Genomic DNA, 22,263 nt, shown 5'->3' on the forward strand with positions numbered 1-22,263 from the left:
CAATGAATTATTTGTCCCTCCCTCTCCTCCAGCCATCAGTTTCCTAATCTTCAAAAAAAAATTTTAATCTAGTGTTCATAACACTAAGCTATGAAATAACTGTTGCTGTCCACAGCACTGGAACACGGAACAGAAGAAACACGTACATAGATGTCTTTATGCCTTTGTAAATAATGCAAGTGGCAATACAGAGAAATGAAACAAAACTACAAAATGAACAGTGCAGATATCTGACCCTGAGCTATGTTTTAATGGCCCCTTACCTCTACCCCCAACAAACATTCACCATTTGCAACCTTGGGAGTACTCATGCACAGCAGCTGATAAGTGCTGTAAGCACTGGTGTCAGAGAAAACTGTGAAGATAAAACCTTACTGAACTGTGTGTCAAGTTCTTTAACAATGATTAAGTGCTCCCTATAAAGCACCCTTAAACAGAGCTGTTAACATATAACAAAAATATTGCTCAGTACTGTCATTAAATTGCATGTACAGTCTTTGTAGTACAAAACCATTACCAAAGATATTAACCTTGTAGAGGGGTGTAGCAGGGTGGTCACCCCTCTCCTGCCCTGAGGGGTTAAAGCAGCCCTGGGAGAGGGCTGTGGTGGAGAAATGCTAGGCTGATTGGGGGAAGCAGCCACAGATGGGGCCATGCCCCAGTCAGGCTACAGCTGGCCCTATAAGAGGGATGAGGGGCAGAGACTGAAAAACACACTCTCTGTAACTCCATAGAGAGAGAAAGACCTGGCTGCCTGGGAAGCTGAGACAGGTACCTAGGATGGAACAATGCTGGGGAAGGGCAGAGGGAGCTGGAGTGTGCCAGCCTAGCAAAGCCCCAGGCCTAGTTAAAGGCCTACAAAAGCGTACTGGGGCTGCAGAGAGGCAGCCCAGAGATAGGCAAAGGCAGCAGGTCCTAACCCCCTTGCCGATGATGAGTGGTTTACAGACTGCAGTCCACCCCAGGGAGTGGGGGCTAGATGATGACTGGCAGTAGCCACTGAGGCAAGGTGGGGATAGAGGGTTGGGGGTTCCCCTGGGAGGGGAGACCCAGAGACAGTGGGTTGCAGCTGGGGGCAGAACCCTGAAGGAGAGGGGCACCGGGGTCTTGGAGGGACATGGGGGGCCAGTGGCAGGTGAGCCACTGGCTTGAAGAGGGTGCTCTGGGCTGGAAAGAGCTAATTCCTGAGATGACCAGCAGGAGGTGCTGTGCTGGTGAGTTGTCACCCTGCCACAAGGGGCCCTCACATAATTGTCTATTTTCAGTTGATACATTAACATTGGCTGCTGGGGATTGAAACCCACTGAGGGATGTCACAACACAATGGTGTGGCAATGACCTATTGCATCACATAGTGTCCTTTGGCACAGTCCAAAGGCACCTCCTAGCTCCCTGCTGTTCCATTATGTGTGAGTGTAGCGAGGTGGCATAGCCTCCCTCCCAGAGGGACAGCCAATACCACCTGACGCTGGGCAGAGCCAGGACACCATACCCACCCTACCAGAAGCAGAGGGGTGGGACATGAATTGGAAATATAAAAGGCAAACCCTCCAGCTCAGTTGGAGAAGACATGCCAGAGGAGAAGGACATCTCCCACCCACTGCTGGAGTTTGGACCCAATGGCAGCTGCTACAGCGCCTGAGACCTGAAGGGACTGCCAGTTGCTGGAGATGCCAAGCAGCTGTTGGAGCTGCCTTTAGCCATTCACCTCGGCGAGATGAACGATGACCCCCAGGTACCTCCCTGGAACGAGAATGTAGGAAGTGGCCCAGGGAAGCTGAATACAGTTCTGCTGTGTTGCTGATAGACGGCCAGTGTGTTGCGGTCAGATTCCCTGCTGACCCAGTGACAGACAGTTCTGCCAATGTTAGGGGCCTGGGCTGGGACCCAGTGAAGTTGGGTGGGCTGGGGTCCCTTATGCCCTGCCCCCTCACCCAGGGGTGGCAGGATCCCCACTCTAAACCAAGAGGCCTGCATTTGTTGGTGGTTCGCTAGAGCCAGAACCCCCTACCATTTGGTGCCTCGCCCTGCCTGAGGGCCTGGGCTTATAGACATTGACACTCTGCCCTGACCGCAGGTCAGAGCCCTCTGTTTAGTGCCCCACCCTGTCAGAGGGCTTGGGCACCTAGACAGCAGGGCATATGTGGATGCTCCTTGTAGGTACAAGGTTCCATGTGTAATCAGTACATGAACGAGTACCTGGGGACGAGCGCAAGTGCAGACATATCCTAAATTGTGCTTCAGGACTGGATCGGGATCCAGTAGTTCCAGAGTCAGTGAAAGCGTGAAGGTGGCTTACGCACAACTCTCCTGAGCTGTACTGGGTGACGAAGAGCCAGTTCTGAGGTTCTGGCCCAGTATGTCCAATTCAGGAGCACAGTTTTATTGGCAGGTTATAAATCCCTGAAAATAAGGGTAGACAAAGGTAAGTGGTAGACAAAGGTAATGCAAAGAGCGACATTCTGTCAAAAGTTCTATGTAGTTTCAGAAATACATTCTTTTTACTACAGTAAAAGTAAAATAAAAGAGATAGTGAAAAGGGAGAATTTTTCTTTTGTTTTTATTTGCTAGCTAAAGTATATTCAACTCAAATTATCATATTAACTCAACTATTCTAGAACCACTCTTCATTATTTCATTTTCATGGACTAAAACATAGTACTGCAGTAGCATTACAATGGTTTAAAGCATTGGTGCCAACATAAATCTGTGGGAAAAGCGTCTCGTATCAGTTGTTTTATTTACGCAATAACAGCTGACATGTCAGGCATTGTTTGAGATTAGTGTCAGAGTGGGAGGATTTGATAGCTCAAGGTCCAACCTCCAAAGAATTGCCCTACATGAAGTTTGTCATTACTATTAGAAGCTAAAAATATATAGCTTCTTATTTTCCTATCTTTTTTGGTGATGAAGCCCTATGAATAGACTTTTCTAGATGATTAATGCATTATACACTAGCCAATCAACTCATTTCTCAATATTCTGTTCATCTTACGGTATCTGTGTTTTGGGATGCACTGTGGAATGCTGATGGCACATTCTGTCACTCCACCATAGAGTTGTTTTTATTATTATGGTTTCACAACATTTTTACTTGGTACTTTCTCTATGCCTCTCTGAAATCCCATGGCCCTTCTAGGCTTTTTCTCCAGCATCTATAGACCTATCACCATTTTCAGCATGATCTCAACAGGGTTATCTTGTTGGTAATTCCAGCCACACTTCTGTATGAACTTAAAATGGTAATTAAATAAGCCATCCTGTTTTGGTCATTTAGGATTGCATTTGGAAGGAATGTTTATATTCAGAACATTGCTGATGCCTCATCCAGTCCTTTACTGACCTGCTGACATCAGGAAAAAAATGTTTTGTAGTGTTAATACTCTGAGCATCAAACAATATAATACTCACATAATCAGTTGAAGTTCCACCACATCAACTATTACTAAAGCAACAATATATTTTTAGTCCAAATATGTTATCTTGTCAAAAACTGAAGACAAACAGCTTGTTTAAAATTTAAAACTAGATCAGAGATGCCTCTGTTTCATAAAATACTTGTAAAAGCTTCCAATGCTAACCTTAGAATTTTGTAGGCAAAAAAATTCTTTTACTTTCTGTTCTATTAAATAAGAGTGCTCTCATGTTGATTTGCAGATTACAATTAAAACTTGCAGAAACTGTTATTGATACAAAATTCAGAAGATGGGAGGAGCTGTTTTCTTATATATGCATTGAAATTATTTATGAGCCTAAAAATAGAAGATCTTATTCTCATTAACACTAAGTCCCTCTGGTTATTGAAAGAGGCCTTAAAGGGGGAGTAAATATAATTTTCAAGGTTCATGCCTCATAAAATGATGGCTAAACACAGATGCTTTGCAATGAGTCTGACACTATTACACTTGGATTTTCCTTGCTGCTACAATCAACTTCCCTTTTATTTAAACACCATTTTGTGTACTGAATTCCACCCAAAAAGAGTAACTAAATTGAAATATTTTTCAGATTAAAATTCTCAAATATAATACATTTCTCTAAATGGATACTCAATTGAGTTTAATATTCATTTTCCTCTTTTGTCATTCATGTAATTATTTTTATATATCTTTTCACAAGGTACTCAAGTCTACCTCTTGATTCTCTCCACTGTTTCATTAACTCTGAATCTGTATTAAAAACTAATCAAGAGCTACTTCATTCTATGTGTGTTCTACAGCCTAAGGTCCTGATTATCTTTCCACTGCAGTGTAAATAAAATGTAATTCCACTGAAGTCAATGGAGTTCCACCTGTTTTATACTAGTGTTAGGGAGAGGAGAATTAAATGTCTACAGTAACTCGTGCTTTCCCACTATTTTTAGTTCTGACTGTTCCTTGCAAAGGAAAGGAGCTGCGGGAGTTAGCATGACTCCTCCTACTCCTTCCCAATCCAAATGAGGCACTTCCCATATCTGTCAGCCCTCACATTAGTACCTAAACAAATGCACTAAGGACACTTCATCCCTGATAAGAGGCTCTTGCTGCTTTTATTAAAGTTTAGGATTTTGTATATCTCCTGTTTTTAATAGTAATGCAGTAGGTCCACCAGCAAGAAGATGGCTGAAATGCTGTCTGAGTTACAACTGACTGGACTTTTATGAGTTTTAACAAGGAAAAAAGGTAGGAATGTTGTATGTCAACAAAAATACAACAAAGGGATGGGTTGGTCTGTGCAGTTTACAAAAAATCCTGAATTCCTTTGTCTTGACCCAATAAAAGGAAAATTGTGCTTGTGAGACAAGCAAATACTAAAAGGATTAATTGTACTAGCTCACCTTTTAGTTCAAGTAAGTCAGTCTGAGTTCAAGGACCAAATTTTCAATTCAATCTCTTAAAGTGCACCCATAAAGTTTATGTAGTGTTAGTGAATTGCTGGAAAATACAGACAGTTAAATGTGCCTATCCAAGCTAGATATTTGATGTCACCAGGACTCCCAGATGGCCAGCTCAGGACCTACGTCCAAGTGTTTTTGACTTTCAAGAAGTGATGGGCTGCAGGAGACAGGCCATTTTAATCCTGTTTCTATTTGGGGTGGGGTGTCCAACTTAGTTCCTCTTCTTGGAGATGCTGGCATGGACCGATCCAATGGTGACCCATACTTCTGAAGATTTGAAATGTCCAGCCAAAATGAAAGTCGTCCTCTCTCTGCATCCAAGCAGGGAACAAGACATCAGCTTTTGAGTTCTTGCAACTGGGTTTAGAATTTTCCAGTTTCTTTGTGTCATACCAGAGTGTAAGACAAGTTAGGCCATAACTGTTGGTAAACCATCTTGGGACATACTTTGAACACTGGTTGATTTGCTATAGTCAGCAACTTACCTCCACAAGTTGCTTTCCATGCGCCCCTTTGTGGTCCATCCCTTGACCAATTTTGTAGTCATGTGTTAGGGATCATGGGCTTCAAACGCAGAAAGTGTTCAGACCATGGCCATCACCCAGCAGCTCACCTGGACCATTGGAGAAAGGTGCCAGTGAACCTCTAATTCACAGAGGGCCTTGTCCATGAAGTTCCTGTTTGGGGAAGACATCCAGCACCACCCATTGGTTGGGATGCACTACTTAAAACCAAAAAGAGGCACAGGGAGTTGTCTAATTTAATCCCTGGCTGGCTGTTACTATGAATCCTGCCTACTTGCCTGACCCCTGAGCCCTGACTTCTTGCCTGTTCTTGGTTCTTGTCCTTCCTATCTCAGATCCCCTTGTCTGTTCCCGGTTCCTGCTTTCCTGTGTCACTCCAGGTCTTTGCTCCTGTGCCCTAGCCTGTTGCTGCCCCCGGCTCTGATCTTCAGCATGGCACTGGACTTTGTCTCCAGCCCCAACCTTCAGCTTGGCACCTGACTCTGATTCCAGCTCTGACCCTGGACTTGACTTCTGACTCTGTCACCAGCTCTGGTTCCAGACTTCTTAATCTGACCAACCACCCTGGTCCCTACAGGTTTGCAAGTGCAGAATGTGCAGCTGACCACTGACAATCAGGTGTTTCAGGAACAAGTCCTGCAACTCCACACAGTGAATGCTATGCTCTGGGCCTGTCTAGCTACACTGTTACCTGAGCTATTCCTCTGCCTAAATGCTTTGATGGGAGTTGCTCCAAATTCCCAGGCTTCCTCTTGGGATCAGTGCCTCCTGTTCTTCTTGCTTTGACCACTGACATATGCTTCCAATCCTACCAAGGTAGCCTGGTAGTCAGCTTGCTGATAGTTGGACTGAGACTCTGTCCTGTTGGAAACTAACAGTCCAATACTATCCAACTGGAATGCCTTCTAGTAGGCAACATTAATGGTCTTTGATTACCCCAACCATGCCTACTCTGCTGAGGCCACCCTGCAGAAACGCCCACCGGGTTTGGGCAGAGTCACTTCCTACAAAGCTCACTGCCATCATCCCATATTGGACACATAATGTAATGAGGGAGCCCAGTTATTTCAGTTTAGATGGGGCTTGTGGGATGAGGTTAAGGATTAGTTGGCCTGAGTCAAGACCTGCTATCGCAGGGGTTCTCAAACTGGAGGCCGTGACCCCTCAGAGGGTTGTGAGGTTATTACGGGGGGGAGGGGGGGTCACGAGCTGTTGGCCTCCACCCCCAGGCCCCGCTTCACCACCAGCATTTATAATAGTGTTAAATATAAAAAAAGTGTTTTTAATATATTGGGGGGGGGGGGAGGGACACACTCATAGACATGCTGTGTGAAAGGGATCACCAATACAAAAGTTTGAGAACCACTGCACTATCAGATTCTGCCCCACCAGCTGAGATGATTCAGATAAACCTAAACCTCTGGTAACTCACCCCCGAAAAGAGCACCTCTCATGTCTTAATCTGTGTTACTACTGTGGCAAGCTGGGCCATGCCATTTTCAGTTGCTCCACGAGGAATCCAGTCCAAAGGTATCCAGGAAATGAACCAGCCCAGGCTTGATAAAGGGGGCTAGACTGGGCATCCCCCAACACCTGAACTAAGGTCCTGAAGGAACGCACACCAGCTTCTGTTCATGTGCACTGCACCTACAAGTACCAGTTGCATTATGAATCCCAAGGCATTCCCAACTCGGGTGACCAGATGAGATGAAGAAAATATCAGGACACATATGGAGGGGTCTGCTGGCGGAGCAAAAAAAAAAAGAGCCGAGTGCTGCCGACAGAGGGAAAAAAAACAAACAGTGCTGCTGGCAGAGCGAAATATCGGAACAAATTGTGTCCCAACCAAAGATTAGTCGGGACGTGGGACAACCACCCAAATATCGGGAATGTCCCAATTTTATCGGGACATCTGGTCACCCTATTCCCAACTACTCCATCCACAGCAGGCCTCATTGACTTGGGTGCAACAGATAACTTCACTGATGCAGAAACAGCCAGGACACTGTAGATTTCCATGTGGCCCAAGTCCATTCCAGATCTGTTAGAGATGATTGACAGGTCCCTCTTATCCTCCAGACCAGTGGCCATGCAACCTGTTCCCCTTAAGATTGCTATCCAAGGGCACTGAGCCCTACAGTTCAGTGCCATCCATTACCCAAGATCCGAGGAACATGCAGGGATCTCATGGCTGGCCATCCACACACCACCTTATCAACTAGCATGAACTAAAAGTTGAATTTTTCTGAGAATTCTGCCAGCAGCACTGCTTGACCCCAGGAAATGGGTAGTGTGCAGTCGTTCCCCAGAAGTCACATGCCAGGGTAGCTGACTAAGCAGAGCTACCCACTATTTTTGTCCTCAATTTCCATCAAAATACAGAGACTACAAGGATGTCTTAAAACAAACCAACCAAAACCAAAATCAAACCTTGCCCCCTCAGCAGGATTACAAATGCACAGTTGAGCTACAATCAAGGGCAAACATTCAGTTCAGGCATATATATGCCATGTCCAAGCCTGAACTAGCCACACTATGCATCTTCCTTTGGGTGAACCTAGGCAAGGGCTTTATTCGTAAATCCACTTCATCTGCCAGGGTGCCAGTCCTCTTTGTTAAAAAGAAGGATGGAAGCCTCTGATTATGTGTGGACTATTGAGCTCTGAGTTAGGTTACTGTTAAAAAATGATATCTGCTACCACTAATCCCCAAGCTAATGGACCATGTGAGCACTGCCTGGGTATGCACAAAACTATACCTCTGGGGTAGGGCATACAACTTGGCATATGTTAGACGGAGGATGAATGGAAGACTGCCTTTCAAATGCATTACTATCACTTTGAATATCTCATGATTCCCTGTGGTTTGACAAACATGCCTCTAACATTCTAACATTTTATAAATTATGTACTCTGGGACTTTCTGGACCAATATGTGGTAGCATGTCTGGATGACATAGTTATTTTTTCAGACAATGCTGAACAACACACCATACATGTCCATTCTGTCCTGAAGAGTCTAAACTAACATGGACCCTATGCTAAGCTAGAAAAATGTGCCTTTGATGAGTCCTCTGTAGAATTCATAGGGTTCATCCCATCTCCTGCTGGTATTGAAATAGACCTGTGCAAGGTAAAGGCAGTCCTTAAGTTAGGAGCACCATGTCATGTTCATGAACTACACCATTTCTATTGGTGGTTCATTCTGAAGTTCTCAGAGTTGATTCCTCCTCTCACTGCCCTGCTCAGCAAAAACACCAGGTTCCTCTTGTTTCCCAAGGCCCAGCAGGCCTTTGAGCAACTAAAACTTGCACTTACCACCATTTCTATATTGGTCCACCCTGACATCATGCAAGCCTTCTATCACTGAAGCAGATGCTTCCAACTTGGCAATCGAATTAGTGCTGCCCCAAAAGCACAGTCCTCAACAGTTGCCACATTCATTAGCCTTTTAGTCTAGGAAACTCACACCCATGGAGCAAAATTCAAAATTTTGGACAAAGAACTCTTGGCAAATAAGACAGCCTTCAAAGAATGGCACTGCTATCTAGAAGGGGTCCAGTACCTCACCAGGTGTACACCAATCATAAGAAACTTGAATATCTGTGTAGGGCCAAAGATCTCAACCAGCAACATTGGTGGGCCTTATTCTTTTTTGTGGTTTGATTTTGTAATCTCTTTTCATCCAGGACCCAAAAATAGCTAGGCTGACGCATTGTCCCAGAAAAGCAAATATGACACTGACCAAAATGACTCAAACCTTAAAATCTTCTGCATCCTCAAGCCTCATAATTTTCTGGACACAGCTCACTACCAAGATCTGCTCACCTTCTTACGATTAGCCTCAGACCATTAGATCCTTCCTGATGAGCAGGAAGTCATAAGAAAGGAACCCCACAACATCCAAGATGGGGTAGCCTATCTAAAAAGACATATATGTGTCCCTCCCAGGACTCAGGATTATCCCCCTTGGCAGGACATTTTGGCTGTTTTAAAACTGAGGACCTAGTCTCTCATGTCTTCTGGTGGCCTTGCATGTGTGTGGGCTAGAGTACCTGTCTGGCCTCTTGCAATATGTGTCCACTCCAAGATGCACAACAAAGATCTCAGATTCCTGTAACCCCTCAAGACTCCACTTGGCCCCTGAAGAGTCACCATCTTAGATTTTGTAGTTGATCTACCTGAATCTATGACCATTCTGACAGTAGTGGACCACCTCACAAAGATGGCATATTTCATCCTCTGTACTGGCCTACTCTCCTCTCAGGAAACTGCCCAACTGGGGGTGGACTAAGTTGTCCATCTTCATGGCCTCCTAGAATGCATCATCTCAGACTGTGGTCTTCAACCTCCATCCACTTCTGATGACACTCTATTTGTATTTTGGGCATCTGCTCCTGCTTCTCCTCTGTCTATTACCCTCAGACAAACAATCATGCAAAGAGAACCAAGCAGATTCTGAAGCAGTATCTTCGATGCTACATAAGCTTCCACCAGAATGACTAATCCTTGCTACTACCTCCTACAGAGTTTGTATGCAATAATGCAGAACATGCTTCTGTGGGGCAAAGCCTTTTTTATTAAACATGGATGTGTCATTCTGTACCTCAGAGTAGCACCCTGGCACTCCCATATTCACCATGGTGATATGATTATGTTTTATACAAAATATGCCTTGTGGGGTATCATTTTAAAAGTCTTGATCTGTTGAACATTAATATCCTGTTGGATTGTATGTGCTATCATGTATGTGAAGTTATGAAATTTAGCTATATGTGTGTTACTGAAATATGTTGTGAGGTTGGGAACACCCACAACCAGTCTTTTAGGTATAACAATGGAGTAGCCAGATGTGCTGATGACCCATTAAAGAAAATCCACTATCCCAGGAACTATACAATGAAGACTTCTCAGAGAGAGCATGTAGACAATGGAGGCTGCTTGACTAATGGGGGTGAACCCCCACATCACAAGCATAGATCTTTCCATCAAGCTGAAAGAAACTATAAAAGAAGGGGAAGTGACATCATGACTTGGTCTTACACCGCCCACAACTCAACACCTGGAAACACACTGAAGGACAAAGATTTTGAACTGGGGAGGGTAGTCATGGGCTGGAACAGAGTTCCAGGCTGGGTATTGAAGATCTGTGACCTGTTTATACCATCAGAGTGCGACACTTCTTGATTCAAATCCTGTTTAGTTTATAGAACTCTGATTGTGAATTTACTTTTATTTGTTAGGTAACCAACTTTGATCTTTACACTTACTACTTATAATCACTTAAAATCTTTGTGTAGTTAATAAATCTGTTTTATATTTTACCTAAAATAGTGTGTTTTGGTTGAAGTCTTCGGGAAATCTCAGGTCATGTTACAAAGGCTAGTATGTGTTCTCTCCACATCGAGGGAGGGCAAGATGGTATATTCCACAGGTGCAAGGCTGGGGAGCTCGGGGGAATTGGCTGGAGCCTCTCTATTGTTGGTTCATGAGTGACTGGTAGAAGTATTCATGTAACTCAGTTGCTCGTATCCTTACCCGTGGATGTCTGTGTAAGTGCAGTATCTGCCAGAGGTTTGTAGCTTGTCACAGTACCACAGGTGAGTGGGACAGAGGGCTCAGTGGTCCCACAGTTCAGGTTACACCCCAGGATCCCCATCACAATGGGTTCCATCCTTGGCTCTACTCAGAGCTACCTGCAACTTCCCACAATGCAGAAGCCTTTGACTGGATACAACAGACATGTCAAACCCAAGATGACCAAAAAGTTCACCTGGATGGTGCAAAGAAGAGATGCAAACAATATACAGACCATCAACGACAGGAGCGGCCTGCCATTTTGTAGGCCAGAAGCTATGGCTCTTGATGAAAAACAACACACAAATAGACCATCTCGTAAATTGAACTACCAATTACCTGGCCCCTACCGAGTTCACAGGCAAATTAACCCCACGTGTGAAGATCCACATTCAGAACCATTCCCTCACCACTCCCAACCACCCTGTCAGCATATATTCAAGACCTGAATGAGTATGTTGTCCACAAGATCCTTGCTGCCAGAATCAGGTGGGATAGATTCTGATATCTCATGGATTGGGAAGGCAACAGTTTTGAAAAGCACCTCTTGGAATCATCAGAGAATGTACTCCTCCTGTCCTGGTAAATGGCTTCCACAAAACCCCACCATGGAAAACCTGGCCTACTAACATCTGGAGGGCATCCTTAGGAAATGGGGTAAAAAGAATGATTATGGGCCTTGTACCCAAGCCTGTAAGTCCCCAGGCATCCACCCAGCAGCTTACCTGAACCACTAGAGAAGGGACCCAGTGAAACTCTAGCTCACTTAGGGCCCTGCCCATGAAACTCTTGACTGGGGGAGATGTCCAGACTCACTGATTGGCTGGCATGGAGTACTTAAACCAGAAAGAGGCACAGGAAGTTCTTAACAACTAGGTGAATCTCGGGTTGGCTATTACAATGGACCCTGCCTACTTGCCTGACTCCTGAGCCCTGCCTTCCCATCCTGGTTCCTGCCTCCCAGCCTGTTACTGTCATTCTTATTCCAGATGCCCATCTGTTCCCTGTTCCTCCTCTCCTGCCTCACTCCAGGTCTGCTCCTATGCACTACCCCAATGTTGATTCCAGCTTTGACCCCTGGCTTGGTACCTGACTCTGACTCTGGCTCTGACCTTCAGCTTGACTCCTGACTCTGACCACAACTTCAGTTCAAGGTTCCTGATTTTAGCCATTAGCCATGACCGCTCATGTCCTGCTCCCTACATTATGCTTATTCAAGTTGTAGTGTCTCCATAAACAATCTGCCAGCGGCTGAAATGTCCAGTTTAAAGTTCATATAATTTATACAAAATCCTCCATATTCTTTGACACTCTTTAAGCTTGTTTTAACAGTCCATTACACAATGCAAAGTCACTTCAAGAACTGTTGTTCTCCAGCAGGGCGGAACAGTTATATACATTTTCAATTTCTATTCCCCTTGTTTTAACAAGAGAAAGACTATAGTATGTACAAGTATGGCTGAGCTGAGTTTGTGCATTATTAACCAGATAGTTACATGTCTGATTATTCCACACTAGTCAAGTGTCCTTATAAACACAAGTATCAGGGGATAGCGATGTTAGTCTGTATCCACAAAAACAAGGAGTCCGGTGGCACCTTAAAAACTATTTGGGCATAAGCTTTCGTGGGTAAAAAACCCACTTCTTCAGATGATAAGGCAGAAAACTTATGCCCAAATAAATCTGTTAGTCTTTAAGGTGCCACCGGACTCCTTGTTGCTCTTATAAACACAGTCACAATTTATCTACTGCTTCTTTGATCATATCACACATGCATAGTCTTCTGAGGACCATTGCAACAGCCAGAGTGACCACAGTCTATGGTGTCAGGTTACCCACCAAGTATTGTGTAGTGAAGTTCCTAGATTCAGGCTAATCCTGTGGATTGCCTCTTTCAGCACAGTTGTATTTCACTAACATGACAGAATAAGCGTGCTTGATTGAAAATGAGTGCATTACTTCTTCACTTTATGACAAAATTAAAATAAATCAATATGAATGCCACCTTTTTATTTCCTAATAGGATTGCTCATGAAGTAAACCTTGTAATGAAAGTTTACCATATTTTGGCCAAAGTTCTATTACTTATTGTTTACTTCTCTTTTATAAGAAATACAAGGTGGGAGAGGTAATATCTTTTATTAGACCAACTTCTGTTGGTGAAACTTGCTGTTCAGCTGTGCAGCTTGAAAGCTTGTCTCTTTCACCAACAGAAGTTGGTCCTCACCCACCTTGGCTCTCTCATATCTTGGATTCAAAATGTCTACAACAACAATAGAAGCTACTGAATTTTTCTGTTTTATATACATTTTAATTATAATATTAGATTCCATCAAGCTTCCTGTTTTACTACTGTCTGGCACATCATCTAATATCATCAGTGTTCGATATCAATGTAGTATGATTTTTAATTCATTCCCTGACAGCGAAAAAGGGAAGTCTCTTTAGCTGCACCAGTGGTACACTCTTCAGAAAGGCTCAGCAACTCTGAATTTCCTCAGACTGTTGAAGAAATCTAGCTGTTAGACCGTGGGTTTTTATGCTGTCAGACTTCTGTTATATCTTTATTAAAAGGTCTTGATATCTGGGCAATTCTTAAATAGTAATAACAACATAATTTTGGGGCCTTAGTTACTTCAAAGAAAACAGATCAACACAGCCTTCCTTCTCTTGAGGTGACTCTTCCCAGGGACACACCTCTTACAGGAAAAACCCTATAGGGTTTAATCGGGTTTAAACTAGTAAGGTTCTACAGAAATGTGTAGGGTTCTATAAAAATTACTCTAAAATCCTGTAGAGTGAAATCCTGCGCCACCAAAATCAGTAGGAGTTTTGCCATTGACTTCAACGGTGTCAAGATTTCACCCACTGAAAGTAATAGAGAATGAGATTATTTCTACATGTTTTGTTAAAACACTCTGCAGATTTTATAGCACACATAAAACTCTCTGTTAAATTCTATAAGATGTCCCAAAGTTATCCATTCCTATTAAATTTCTGTAGGATCTTTCCAGATGAGAGAATCCTTCACTGTCTCAAGAAGATGCCATTTGCCTTTGCCTGTACTAGCAAGGTTGAATTTTACCCAGTAATGTACACATTCACATTCAAAGTTAGTTTCTTGATAATAGTATTATATTTTTCAATAACAATTGTAATTTAATTACGTATATTGCCCTGAATTCTCTATTTCAATCAAGAAAGTTCAGAAATCATTAAGTTCAGAAGTATATAGTGTGCCTCACCTGAAGAAAATCTTTGTTCTCTATCTCTTTAGGATTTTATAAGCATGTTTTTTTTTTAATAAAGGATAAATAGTTTAACTTGGAAGTAGGCCAATTTAATAAATTTAATTCTTGCTAGTATCTTGCTTTAAAAGACAGCCTATGTCCTGTTGTCATTGTTGCATAACTGAAATTTCTGTCACACAGCTTGTTCATACACCAATAATCACTATAGCTTTGGCAACCGGTTATTGTTACACTAATACTTTGTTGTTCAGTCATACATTGTACTCAAATTAAATCAGACAGCTGGAACATATTCAGCAGTGAATTGTGTTAATTAAATCTTTCCAGTATGAGAAATAAAGAAACAAAATAGAAAATGAGGTTGTTTAGTCTTAAACAGTTCTTATTAAAGAAGATGATAAAATAGACTACGTTCTTTCTTTTATTTCTATAATAGACTTGCCAAAAAGAAGTGTATCACAGATCTGATTTCTTTTTTCTCCATATAATCCCTCCACTGAGGAGCTAATCCTTCATAGAAGGGAAAAAGAATGTATGACAATAGAATTATGCTGTGGTTTTGCAGGATCCATGCCCTGGGTCCTCACACAGAGATAGGTTTGTGGGTCAGGGAAAGGGCTGAGGGACACAGTGGATCTATAACTATGCAGATCCACTAGTTAAAATCCCATGTAGGATTAAAATCGCGTGTAGGTTCAACTATAGAGCCCTGAATTTCAATTGCAGCTGCAGAGCTAGCTGAAGGAGGATTCAATTTCTGTATTCCTGTGGTTTTCCCCAACACGCAGTCCATTTGCTTGGGCTGTATTTTGGGTTTAGGATGTGGGCCTGTTAGTCTCTGACTTTTAAGATCAGTTATGCGTCATTCATAGCTGAATTCCCATTTCACAACAAGCATTAGGAATTGATGTTATTGAATTCCAGTTGCACAATGTTATTTAGAAACTAGTCAGTAAATATTTCCTATGATAAATTCTGTATTTCGTAATCCTTAAGGTTTGGGAAGCAGGTTACAGTATGCAATAGGATCTCTGCTTTTCTCAATACATAAAAATTGGTTACACAAAGCCAGTAACTAACATAAGAACATAAGAACATAAGAAAGGCCATACCTGGTCAGACCAAAGGTCCATCTAGCCCAGTATCTGTCTACCGACAGTGGCCAATGCCAGGTGCCCCTGAGGGAGTGAACCTAACAGGCAATGATCAAGTGATCTCTCTCCTGCCATCCATCTCCATCCTCTGATGAACAGAGGCTAGGGACACCATTCTTACCCATCCTGGCTAATAGCCATTTATGGACTTAGCCACCATGAATTTATCCAGTCCCCTTTTAAACATTGTTATAGTCCTAGCCTTCACAACCTCCTCAGGTAAGGAGTTCCACAAGTTGACTGTGCGCTGCGTGAAGAAGAACTTCCTTTTATTTGTTTTAAACCTGCTGCCTATTAATTTCATTTGGTGACCCCTAGTTCTTGTATTATGGGAATAAGTAAATAACTTTTCCTTATCCACTTTCTCAACATCACTCATGATTTTATATACCTCTGTCATGTCCCCCCTTAGTCTTCTCTTTTCCAAACTGAAGAGTCCTAGCCTCTTTAATCTTTCCTCATATGGGACCCTCTCTAAACCCCTAATCATTTTAGTTGCTCTTTTCTGAACCTTTTCTAGTGCTAGAATATCTTTTTTGAGGTGAGGAGACCACATCTGTACACAGTATTCGAGATGTGGGCGTACCATGGATTTATATAAGGGCAATAATATATTCACAGTCTTATTCTCTATCCCCTTTCTAATGATTCCTAACATCCTGTTTGCTTTTTTGACCGCCTCTGCACACTGCGTGGACATCTTCAGAGAACTATCCACGATGATGCCAAGATCTTTTTCCTGACTCGTTGTAGCTAAATTAGCCCCCATCATGTTGTATGTATAGTTGGGGTTATTTTTTCCAATGTGCATTACTTTACATTTATTCACATTAAATTTCATTTGCCATTTTGTTGCCCAATCACTTAGTTTTGTGAGATCTTTTTGAAGTTCTTCACAATCTGCTTTGGTCTTAACTATCTTGAGTAGTTTAGTATCATCTGCAAACTTGGCCACCTCACTGTTTACCCCTTTCTCCAGATCATTTATGAATAAATTTAATAGGATTGGTCCTAGGACTGACCCTTGGGGAACACCACTAGTTACCCCTCTCCATTCTGAGAATTTACCATTCATTCCTACCCTTTGTTCCCTGTCCTTTAACCAGTTCTCAATCCATGAAAGGACCTTTCCTTTTATCCCATGACAGCTTAATTTACATAAGAGCCTTTGGTGAGGGACCTTGTCAAAGGCTTTCTGGAAATCTAAGTACACTATGTCCACCGGATCCCCCTTGTCCACATGTTTGTTGACCCCTTCAAAGAACTCTAATAGATTAGTAAGACACGATTTCCCTTTACAGAAGCCATGTTGACTATTGCTCAAGAGTTTATGTTTTTCTATGTGTCTGACAATTTTATTCTTTACTATTGTTTCAACTAATTTGCCCGGTACCGACGTTAGACTTACCGGTCTGTAATTGCCGGGATCACCCCTAGAGCCCTTTTTAAATATTGGCGTTACATTAGCTAACTTCCAGTCATTGGGTACCGAAGCCGATTTAAAGGACAGGTTACAAACCTTAGTTAATAGTTCATAACTTCACATTTGAGTTCTTTCAGAACTCTTGGGTGAATGCCATCTGGTCCCGGTGACTTGTTAATGTTGAGTTTATCAATTAATTCCAGAACCTCCTCTAGTGATACTTCAATCTGTGACAGTTCCTCAGATTTGTCACCTACAAAAGCCAGATCAGGTTTGGGAATCTCCCTAACATCCTCAGCCGTGAAGACTGAAGCAAAGAATCCATTTAGTTTCTCCGCAATGACTTTATCATCTTTAAGCGCTCCTTTTGTATTTTCATCGTCAAGGGGCCCCACTGGTTGTTTAGCAGGCTTCCTGCTTCTGATGTACTTAAAAAACATTTTGTTATTACCTTTGGAGTTTTTGGCTAGCTGTTCTTCAAACTCCTCTTTGGCTTTTCTTATTACACTCTTGCACTTAAGTTGGCAGTGTTTGTGCTCCTTTCTATTTGCCTCACTAGGATTTGACTTCCACTTTTTAAAGGAAGTTTTTTTATCTCTCACTGCTTCTTTTACATGGTTGTTAAGCCACGGTGGCTCTTTTTTAGTTCTTTTACTGTTTTTCTTAATTTGGGGTATACATTGAAGTTGGGCCTCTATTATGGTGTCTTTAAAAAGGGCCCACGCAACTTGCAGGGATTTCACTTTAGTCACTGTACCTTGTAACTTTTGTCTAACTAACCCCCTAATTTTTGTATAGTTCCCCCTTTTGAAATTAAAGGCCACAGTGTTAGGCAGTTGAGATGTTCTTCCCACCACAGGGATGTTGAATGCTATTGTATTATGGTCACTATTTCCAAGCGGTCCTGCTATAGTTACCTCTTGGACCAGCTCCTGCGCTCCACTCAGGATTAAATCTAGAGTCGCCTCTCCCCTTGTGGGTTCCCGTACCAGCTGCTCCATGAAGCAGTCATTTAAAGTATCAAGAAATTTTATCTCTGCATTTCGTCCTGAAGTGAAATGTTCCCAGTCAATATGGGGATAATTGAAATCCCCCACTATTATTGGGTTCTTAATTTTGATAGCCTCTCTAATTTCCCTTAGCATTTCATCATCACTATTACTGTCCTGGTCAGGTGGTCGATAATAGATCCCTACTGTTATATTTTTACTAGAGCATGAAATTTCTATCCATAGAGACTCTATGGAACCTGTGGATTTGCTTAAGATTTTTACTTCATTTGAATCTACACTTTCTTTAACATATAGTCAGGGGCGGCTCTAGAAACTAGGCTGCCCCAAGCAGCGCGGAGCGCTGCGCCGCCCTTCCCCGGTCCCGTGGCGGGTCCCCTCTTCCCGCGGCTCCGGTTGAGCTCCTGCCGGCATGCCAGCGGCAGATCCACCGGAGCCCGGGACCAGCGGACCTGCCGCAGTCATGCCTGCGGGAGCTCAACCGGAGCCGCGGGAAGACGGGACCCGCCGCAATCATGCCTGCGGCAGGTCCGCTTGTTCCGGGCTCCGGTGGACCTGCCGCAGGCATGCCGGCGGGAGCTCAACCGGAGCCAAATGCCGCCCCCCCCGGGAAACAGCCGCCCCAAGCGCCTGCTTGGCGCGCTGGGGTCTAGAGCCGCCCCTGCATATAGTGCCACTCCTCCCCCTGCATGGCCTGTTCTGTCCTTCCGATATATTTTGTACCCTGGAATGATTGTGTCCCATTGATTGCTCTCAGTCCACCAGGTTTCTGTGATGCCTATTATATCTATATCCTCCTTTATCACAAGGCACTCTAGTTCACCCATCTTATTATTTAGACTTCTGGCATTTGTGTACAAGCACTTTAAAAACTTGTCCCTGTTTATTAGCCTGCCTTTTTCTGATGTGCCAGATTCTTTTTTATGTGACTGTTTATCATCTGATCCGGCCCTTACATTATACTTCTCATTCCTCTGCTCCTGACTATAACCTGGAGATTCTCTATCATCAGACTCTCCCCTAAGAGAAGTCTGTGTCCGATCCACACGCTCCTCTGCAGCAGTCGGCTTTCTCCCATCTCCTAGTTTAAAAACTGCTCTACAACCTTTTTAATGTTTAATAACTTTATCAGATATTTTCTTTTACCAATGAAAAGGTGGATATTTTTATGGGATGGACCACTATTTCCTGAATAAATTGTTATTTACAAATATTCACACATTTTTTCAATAATTAGCAATAATTTTAATTTTTACCTGCCAGTACCTCATTTCTTACTTATATTGTAAACAAAACAGATTCCCAGGGCCTTCTACTTCCATTCATATTTGTGCAACCCCATTAAAGTCAAGGAAGCTACTCTAACTTTACTCTGGTTAAATCTAGAAATTGGCCTAATGGGCTTTCATTGACTATCTTGAGGTAGAAAATGAGGTTGAATCTGAGACAAAAATAGGGAAAAAACAAGTTAAAAATTACTTGGACAAATTAAATGTCTTCAAGTCACCAGGGCCTGATGAAATACATCCTAGAATACCCAAGGAGCTCAAGGAGCAGAACCATTAGTAATTATCTTCGAACAGTCATGGAAGATGGGTGAGATTCCAGAGGACAGGAAAAGGGCAAATATAGTGCCAATCTATAAAAAGGGAAATAAGGACAACCCGAGGAATTACAGACTAATCAGCTTAACTTCGATACCCGGAAAGATAATGGAGAAAATAATCAAGTAATCAATTTGCAAACACCTAGAAGATAATAAAGTGATAAGTAAGAGTCAGCAGGAACGGCCTTCGGGATGGGCCAAATGGGTGACCGCCCAAGGTGCTGTGGTCAGGAGGGCACCGTGTGGTAGCACAGAGGTGTGCTCTGCCAGATGGCAGGGGAACTCTGCAGTCTCGCAGAGGCGATATGTGTGTGCGTGTATGTTGCGGGGAGGAGGGGGCGGAGAAACAGATTTCTTCCTGCTTCCTCCCAGAAGAGGAATGGTGCGGGACAAGTGGTTACACACAGATACTGCTCCCCCCCAACGTTCCTCCGCACCCCACTAGGGAGTTGTGACATGGGGAGTGAGGAGCAATGTCAGGCACTCCCTACATCCAGGTCACTTTCCCCACCTGGTTTGTGTTGTGAGGCAAGTATCAGGAGCTGCTATTCTCCTGCCCTCCCCTTACACAGCCCAGGTGGGGAAAACAACCTTGATGCAGGGATCACCTGATGTTGCTTCTCCCTCCCCCTCTCACAGCCCCCTAGGGGTGCGTGAAGGAGCATTCGAGGGTGGGAGTGAGCAGCAATGTATCCAGGTGTTTCCCCATGTGGGCGCAGATGTGGGTGCAGGAATTAGGGGTGAAGGGGGCACCGTGCAGAGGTTAGGGGCAAAGGGGTTAATCATTATTATTGTTACTGTGTATTTTACAAATAATTTCAGACAAGTTCATGTGGTATTGCTGCCCAAACGGTTTGATGGGGCTGTCAAAATTTTGGGGGGGTTCTTGAAACAATGCAGACTGCTCTTCCTGCTTTGCCCCAGAACATACCCCACAGACCAGACAAAGGTAGAGCTAGCAGTCAGCTTCTCACTGGCAAAGCACTCGACTGGGCTTCCCCTCTATTGGAGCTAGCCCACATTGAAATTGCCAGAGGCCTTTATTGATCTTGCCCTACTAATCTGCTTTCAGCTGCACAAGAGGAAAGAAAGGGCAGCCTGATGCCCTCCACGTTCACCCACTACACCAAAGCCTGTAGAATTGAATCTTGAATCCATGCTGGGTGACCTGGGTTGCTGATGCCTGACCTCAAAGAAGAAAGAATTTCAATAGCCGCTGAATCTGTTTTTACTCTGGGGCATAAGGATATGCCCTCGCCTCCTTTCTAGCTCAAAAGAGCTCTGGATACAGACCAGCCCAGGCCCAGTAAGGGGGATACAGCATGGGCATCATCAGAGCTCCACGCTCTGGAGCCAGCCCTTAAGTAGAACCTGATCCTGGAACCATAGGGTCTCCCTGCATTTCCATTTGCCGCTGCACTTGCAGGTTTTGAGGCAGACAAAGCTGATTCCCCTCGTCCCACTGGCAACTGGTGATGATAGACTCCAGGGCTGCTGCCAACTTTATGGATGCCCAAACCCTCCAGATCCCTCTCTGACCAAAAACCACACTCAACCTGGTGGAGTTGATTGACGGGTTGCTCCTATCATAAGGACCAGTGACTCAAGAGACCATCACCATAGAGGCTGTAGTGAAATGCCACTGGGTAATAATATGCTTTGGTGTGATCCATTCTCCATTTTTCCTGGTAGTTCTTGGTTGGAGCAGTATGACCCATGTATCTCCTGGTGGTGGAGGTGTATTAGCTTTTCCTCCGAATATGGCCTGAAAGCTTGTCTCCAACAAAATTGATCAGCCCGCAAGTGACCTGCACTTGGGGTCTTAGGGTTGCATTAGACTCTCAGGAGTGAGACCCCAGATGGTGGGGGCTAACCAGAAGGGAGTAGCTGTAGACCAGAATCCCAGTCTCCCTGACAAGTACTGGGACTACCTGGATGTGTCTGAAAGGAAAAACATGGATTCACTACCCCCACACAGGGACTATGACTATCCAATAGAACAACAACCCATGGCAAAGGTGCCTTATGGATGGATATAAACCATGTCTGAACCAGAACTAGATACACTATGCATGTATATCCAGGAAAATCTCACAAAGGACTTAATTTGGGGGTCCACCTCTCTAGCAGGAGCACCATTCCTATTTGTGCAAAAAAAGGATGGGTCACTACACCTCTGTATAGACTCTCGCACATTGAATCGGGTGATTACTTGTAACAAGTATCAGAGAGGTAGCCGTGTTAGTCTGGTTCCGTAAAAGCAGCAAAGAATCCTGTGGCACCTTATAGACTAACAGACGTTTTGCAGCATGAGCTTTCATGGGTGAATGCCCACTTCGTCGGATGCCATCTGACGAAGTGGGCATTCACCCACGAAAGCTCATGCTGCAAAACGTCTGTTAGTCTATAAGGTGCCACAGGATTCTTTGCTGCTTTTACTTGTAACAGTACTCCCTGTCCCTCATCCCAGAATTGTTGGACCACCTGAGGACTTCCAAGATCTTCACTAAGCTAGATCTTTGGGGAGCATACAATCTAGTGTGCATAAGGCTGGGAATGAATGGAAGACTGCTTTTCACACTCAAGATGGGCACTTTGAATATTGAGTAATGTCATTTGGCTTCACAAGCACACCCACAGTGTTTCAATATTTCATAAACCATGTGCTCAGGGACATCTTGGACCAGTACATGATCATCTACCTTTATGATATGCTGGTGTTTTCTGAGTGTCCTGAGCAGCACTGTCATGATGTCCAGTCCATCCTGGAGAAACTACAGAAGCATGATTTGTACATCAGATTTAGAGACCTTTGCACCTTTGACCAGACCACTACTGAATTT

The 22,263-nt window shown here is 43.6% G+C and overlaps 1 protein-coding gene across 2 annotated transcripts in view; it reads left to right on the forward strand.

The window, feature by feature from the left end:
- The first annotated feature begins 1,546 nt into the window (after positions 1 to 1,546).
- The window catches only part of DNAJC5B (DnaJ heat shock protein family (Hsp40) member C5 beta), a 62,331-nt gene continuing 41,614 nt past the window's right edge, over positions 1,547 to 22,263 (forward strand). For both annotated transcript variants that reach the window (XM_039521751.1, XM_039521753.1), the window contains exon 1: positions 1,547 to 1,735. The gene's annotated coding sequence lies outside the window, so the exon portion shown is untranslated. The remainder of the gene's footprint in view (positions 1,736 to 22,263) is intronic.

The sequence above is a fragment of the Mauremys reevesii genome, linkage group 2 (assembly GCF_016161935.1).
Source record: "Mauremys reevesii isolate NIE-2019 linkage group 2, ASM1616193v1, whole genome shotgun sequence".
Lineage (NCBI taxonomy): Eukaryota > Metazoa > Chordata > Testudines > Geoemydidae > Mauremys > Mauremys reevesii.